Source organism: Aptenodytes forsteri, unplaced genomic scaffold, assembly GCF_000699145.1.
Source record: "Aptenodytes forsteri isolate BGI_AS27 unplaced genomic scaffold, ASM69914v1 Scaffold283, whole genome shotgun sequence".
NCBI classification, from domain to species: domain Eukaryota; kingdom Metazoa; phylum Chordata; class Aves; order Sphenisciformes; family Spheniscidae; genus Aptenodytes; species Aptenodytes forsteri.
In genome coordinates this window covers 354,858-361,596 of record NW_008794167.1, presented here as the reverse complement: position 1 = coordinate 361,596, position 6,739 = coordinate 354,858, and positions in this window count along the sequence as shown.

The following is a 6,739-nucleotide window of genomic DNA, read 5'->3' as shown; positions in this document are numbered from 1 at the left end:
CCATCAGGGTGACTGCCTGGATGGGAGACAGCTGAGTCCCTTTACCCTGTGGGATGTGGAGGTGTGGTGAAGCAACATAGTCTCCCTCTGCTTCCCTTCCTTCAGCAGCCTGCTCGCCTGGAAGCTTTTGTGTTTTAAAAGAGGCAGCCTTGGGGCCGTGGTTCCCCAGACCCACCGGGAGGGGCTGCGGACCTGTGCCTGCAGCCACCAAGCTCACCTGAATTTCTTCCAGGTGTGGCTGTGCTGCCAAAGGAGCATTGTGCGTCCCATGGGAGACAGTGGACATGTTTTCATGTCATGTCATGTCATGACATAGCATGCTGCCAAAGGAGCATTGTGCGTCCCATGGGGAGACAGTGGACATGTTTTCAGCCAGTCAGCGTTTTGAACTGCATGCTATGGCAGTCCCCAGCACGCTTTGGTAGGACCTGGCCAGCAGCCTGACTCCAGTGTGCTCTGCCTTCTAGGGTGTGATGCACTGGGATAGGAGAAATGCCTGGTCCCAGGATGCTCCACAGCCCGGCAGCGGGGTTAGCATCACGGTTTTCACACAACTGGTACTGACAGTGGGTCTGTCCTTCTGCAGCCCGGGGCGGTTGGGATGCACCCTCCTGGGGAAGCTGGGCATGCTGGTCTGGGCCCAGGAAACCTCTCCGTGCCACTAGGTTGGCTCAGAGGCACTTCACCTCCATTTCCCTGCATGTCCCTTTCATTTCCTATGCCTGTTTTTACTTTCAGCTTGGTCACAGTCTCTGCTATGTGTGTTTGTAGTGTCTGGCAGAACAGATTATCGGCGCTGGTTCTGGTTGCAACATGCTAATTCAAATGCCACGCTCTTTTATTCAACTGAGTAAAAATCCCTAAGAAGAGCTAGTGTCATCTAACCTGTACTTGCATCCCTTTGGAGACAGAGCTGTGCAGAGCCGTCTCTGGTGGGGGGTTGCACTCACTTTTGTGTACTCTGTGTGGCCCTTGATAGTTTTTTGTTTTAAACTCTGGGCAGTGTTTGCTTGATGGATGTTTAACCTGTGCTTTTAAAGATATCCATGTCAATATGCTGATCGCTCAGAGCTGCTGGAAGGTGACATTTGTAAGGAGCAGGGCCACTCACCATCGCAGTGATCCACCATCAGCTCTTGCTTCATCTTCCCGTTCTCCATCAAGTAGGGTGTTGCTTTCTGTCTCGCGCCCCTAAAACCACTGGGCAGCGCTATCAGTGTAATGCGGATTGGCCACAGAGGTAGCAGTTGGTTGGATTTGTCTCTACGACATCCCAAAATCTTGTACCTTCATGGCTGTGTTGCCATTCCCGTCTCCTGGCCGGAGGTTTGTGGTACGTGCTGAGCGATGTGGGCAGGCTGTGGCAGGAGCGTGAGCCTGTCCTCCAGCGTGGTGGGGTCCATGCTGAGCCCGAGCCTTGCGCTGTTGTCTCCTGCCACATCTGCAGGTCAGCGCTGCTCTCATTCACCTCTGAAGCCGTTTTCGTTCAGGACATACCGTGTGGGGCTTCACTTTCAGGACTAGTATTGCAGTTTCTGGTGTTGTGTCAGCTTGTGAGCTGAAAGCCAAGATAAAAATGAACTTGGTGGTGTTTAGAGAGATGTTTGGGTAAGTACTTCTAGCTGCAAAGAAGGACGATGTGCAAGTCAGACCCCACACATATGGGAGTCCACACACACACTGATGCCAGTGATGGGTCGAGCGTTCACCCCTCTGGAAAGGCAGGAAAGGCTGTAAGTTCAGCCTTTCAAAATACCACTGTGCCAGCCAAAAGTCTCTTTCCACGTGTTGGAAAGGCAAATAAAACAGAGCACCAGGGAGCAGGCAGAACTGGCCTTTTATTGCCAGCTCTTCTTGGCTAGTCAGCGAGGAGGAGAAGATGTTTCCCTCAGATCTACTTTACAGCTCCTTCTCTCTTTTTTTTTTCCAATAGGAAACTGTGAGCGCATGAGTTAAACAGAGCCCCGGGGAACGGGAATCTTCGGAGTGGCGTGTGGCTGGCGGGGTGCGAAGCTGGCGGCCGGGGTAGGACATGCACGTACTCATCACGCACTTGGCATCACTCGGCTGCTTCACCAAATTCCTTCCCCTCCCCTCAACCCAGACTGTCTCTCCCCACCTCCCGTCGCTGCAGGCGGGTTGGTAGTAATGCCATAGCAGCGCCGTGACCTGGGGAAGGTCCTGCTTCCAAAAGTAATACCTGCTCCTTCTCTCTCCCCAGTATTGACTTTATTTTTTTAAGCTGGATCCATTCCCTGGTCAGGCTGTCCCCCCAGTCAGGGACGGGGTGAGCTGTGGTGGGTGGCCAGGATTGGGGAAGGGGTGTGCTGCCCATGGCTGTGGGAAGCCAGGCAGCACAGGACTGACTGGTAGGTTTGCTACTAAAAGCATTGCCAGACTCAGGCAGGGAGAGGCAATAGCTCTCCTCTAGTTGGCCCCACGAGTCATTGCACTCTCTCCTGCATCCCAAGCCCATCCCGGTTACAGCTGCCCTGCTCTGTCCATCACGGCTACGGCAGCAGGAGCTGGTCCAAGCCACCCATGCCGGGAAGGAGGTGGTGTCTTTCACCCCTAGCATGAGCCCCTAAAATCTTTTGGGAAAATCAGCACCAAAAATACTCACTGATGCTCCCCAAGCAGCGGAGGCTCCTGGAGCTGGCACAGCTGCTGTTGCGTACCCTGGATGTCCATGGGTGCCAGAAAAGCCTGCAGCATCTTGTTAATATGTCCCGATGACATGCTGCCCCTGTGTTGAACCAGAGAGTGTGTGCTGGCTAACGCATGTCAGCACAGAGACCTTCCAGGCTGGCTGGGAAAGCCCCAGGAGATGTCGAGATCGCGAGATCTGTGCTGGAAAAATAAATGAGCGTATCTTCCTGTGACGATTTGGTCTCCAGCACACTCCTACATGGCACTTCTCCCCTGCAGCTTCTGCCCAGGATGTTAATGCTGAGAGAAATCTTGTGTTATTTACTCAACTCTCTCCCGACATCACTGGAAGGAGCAGGGGTGTGAACGAAGCCTATGCTCTCTCTACAAGATCGGCAGCTTCAGCCATGATAATTCAGCTGCTGAAGAAAAAAAACCTCCCTGGCTGGGGCTGGAAGGGACACAGCCTCTGCTGCTTCGGAGGTTATTTACAGCAGTTTCCAGCTGCTGTGGGACAGGTCCTCGGTTCGGATCAGCTATCCAAGGAGTGAAATGTGAAGGGTCCTGCATCTGCCCACGTGCCTGGACAGCACCAGGCATGATGGGACCTCCTCCTCATTACAGGTCTGGCCGCAGAGCAGCTAATCCAATATTATTAATGGCAATCAGAACAGACATGATGTAATTTAAACCACTAGGCTTCTGTAAAAGGATTACTCTTAGGTGTTGAGCTGCCTAAGGATGGGGGAAAAAGCATTATTTTGTATATAGAGGAAAGCTCCTGACACTTCAAAATACTATGGGAAAGAGGAAATAACTATAAGAAAATAGAGCAGACCAGGTCTTCCTCTGGTGATCTGGTGGATGAGCAGAAGCACATCAGCTTACAGAGTGGCAGAGATGTAGATGCAGGTGGTCTGGCCCAAGGCCTTTCAACAGCTGGTGTGCCTCCCTGAAATGCTGCAAGGAGCTAGAAACCTTTGTCTTCAAGCAGGAATCTGCTCAAAAAGCAAGCCTTGGTTGGTGCACAGCGTTGTTCCTTCCCTCTCCCATTAGACCTGCCATCCAGCCCTCACTGGAAGGGGAGGCATGCAGAGGCTTTGCAGGAAAACCTTACTCTGTGTGTGGATGCTTTAACTGGCAGCTAAACTTTTCCTGGGAATGCAGGGTCCAGTTTGATGAAGGATGGGATAAAAAGGGTGAGTGCATGCCCGCCACAGAGCTGAGAGCGTGGTGATTACAGCTCTTGCTTATAAACACAAGAGCTCAAAAGCCTGGCCTGATGGAGCCAGGCTTGAGACTTGAACCCGTGCCACCCACTTCCCAAGGTATGGGTTGCTTTAACCCTCTGGGGTCAGGTTGCTTTGGTGTGGGGATGGTTTCTTTCGCTTTTCCTTCTAAACACTTTCGAGACGGTGGGTGACAACATTCCCTTCCTGTCTCTGCAGGACGTTTGCACTCACTGGGATCATGTGCTGCAGAGTACTAAAGCTATCACTCAATGAGACGTGCTCTCAGGTCCTCATCTTCATACAGGGGGAGCCCAAGACTCTTCCATGCAGATACAGGGAGAGTCAAAGGTGAAAACCTGTAAATCTAAGCTACATCTAGAGCTGGTTACAATAGCGAATATGAGCCTGGAAAGCTGGAGGAGATGCCATGCTCAGCTCTTCTGGCAAGCAGTTGTAGTAACCTCCTTCAGTGTAAAAAGGGATGGGGTCCTTTGGTCTTGGCCTCCAGAGAAGTTAAGTTCTGGCATGCACCTGATCTGAGCCACTGCTGAGATGGGAGACTCACAGCAGCCTTACTGACACCTGTCTGTGTTGATGGAGAGCTGTCTTTGACTAGGGAATACTGAACCAAGCCTGGAAGGTGGCTGCTCTGACCAGGTGTTCATCTGTCCTCTAACGGAGAGATGGCTCTCTATTTCTTCTGGGCCATTTTCTTTAGTTCTAGGTGGGCATCTTGGACTTCCCTGCCTGGTTCTGTCTGCATCAATGCAGTTGGGACTTAACTTGCCTCTATCAGAAGAAGTTGCTTTGCTTTGGCCAGAGTGTTAGGCTAGCTCTGTGCCTTGACCAGCGTGCCTTTAGTCCTTGGACAAAAACCCCAAGGGACAGCTTGGGAAATAAATACTTCAAGCCCTTCCTCTAGCAAAAGCTGGGCATCTCTAGCTTTGGGAATGGGCAGGGTGGGAGACACCTCGGGCATGCGTGTCCCAACCCTCCCTGGCAGAGTCACAGACTCCACTTGTGAATGGAGAAGTCAATAGGAAGGTAAGCTGTAACATTGACGAATGCCAGAAGATCATACTGCGCCTCAGTAAAGGAAGAAGAAAGAAACTACCCCGGAGTCACTTGGCTTGAATGAGAAGAAAGTCTGAGCACTGTGCCCTTCAGGATAACTCTTGGAGGAGGTTTGGTGCTGGGAGGTGCTGGGGTGAAGGATGGCACAGAGAAGAGGAGTTTCACCTTATGCACGTAACCACCATCTTCTGCAAAGCAGACCTGGCCAGACTAAGGAAGATCTGATCTGCTGCCTTTGATTTGGTGAGAAGTAAACCGTAGTGGGGAAAAAAATGGGGAAAGAAGCATGTGAGTTTGCAGCAGGGAATGTCCTTGAAACAGCTGTAACCCACATCCTCTCCATGTTAGCAGTCAAGAGTGGCTACCCCCAGCCAGGGCAGTGCATCTGCCGGGGCTTTCCCTGCTGCCAGCCAAGTGATAGTTTCCGTGATGGGCAAATGTGGGCAAGCAGGAAGAGATCAGCTCTGCTGTGAGGTGAAAGTGTGTGCGTCTGACCTGCCGCGTGGTTTTCCTGTGTGGCACCGGGTGAGGACCATAATGAAGGGATGTTCCTCTGGAGTCAAGGGCTGAGTGGGCATCATTAGCACAGGCCAGCCTAGACCGTCACACTATTACACAAAGACCTGGCCTGAGCCCAAACCCTTCCAGAAGGGAGAGAACAGGGCATCGTTCATCCCTTGTCCGATGTCCACAGAGGTCATGCCACAGCAGTGGGGTGCATTACACTACTGGCAGTAATCCCGAACAGGGCTGGTTTTTGGTGTCGGCTCTGGACCCGCGCTGTTGCCGGCATGGTGGGTGGGAAGCATATGGGTCGCAACCCGCCGCCTGCCTCATTCAGCGAGGATGTGACCTCCAGGGAGCCGATGGTAGGCATGGAAAACCTGAAACATCTCTGCCTTGAAGCAGGCTGTGTCATCCAGCCTTAACTTTTTCCCTTGCCCACATGCTGGCCATGGGTCTCATGGGTGGCAAAGCTGCGCAGCCCTACAGCGCCGGATGCCCTTGCGGCTGAGCTGCTTCCCAGTTGCTTCCAGCGAATAATCCACCAAACCCCTCCAGGCTCATGTCCCTTGCAACAGGGACCTATCCCAAATGGTTGTGCCAGTCCGATGTGCCAGGTTTCTATGGATCTCTGCCTTGCGATGGCTTCTCTGATGTCTAATGATGGTTCAGCTCACGCTCCAGCCTCTCTGGTGGGGAGGGAGGGCTTCGTAGGAGCTCTTCTCCAGAGCTCTTTCCCCAGAAAACTCACTGGAACTTACTATCTTTAGAAGCTCTCACCCTCTATCAAATCTGTTTGAAAGGGCTCAGTGGGTTAAAATGTTAAAAGAGGGGGAATGATGAGCAGATGCAACTCTTGCTTAAGTTTTAATGGCCTTAAGAAACCATACTAAAACCATGTTAAAAAAAAAGGAGTTGTTTCCAGGAAAAGTTTTCCAAAGTCTCAACTTGATTTCCTTTCCAGTGTCATGAAAGCCGCTCTTTGATAAATATTGTAATTAAAAAACCCAACAGTCTTATTTTTTCTCCAATTCATTTTAATGTTATAAATTCAGTGGGGGAAAGGAGCGCTTAGACATAAAATGTCTGTATTCTCTCATATAAACATATCATTCTTAGGAAGACACTTTCTTCTTTGACAAGGGTCTTTCTGTTGGAAAACGGTTGCTTAGCTTTGCCCTGACAGCCCAGGGACAGTAAAACTTGTCAGCGTGGAGAAACTGAGTGGCCCGGCTGGAGTGGGATAACGTTCATATTAACAGGGCAATTGTCCCTCTAAC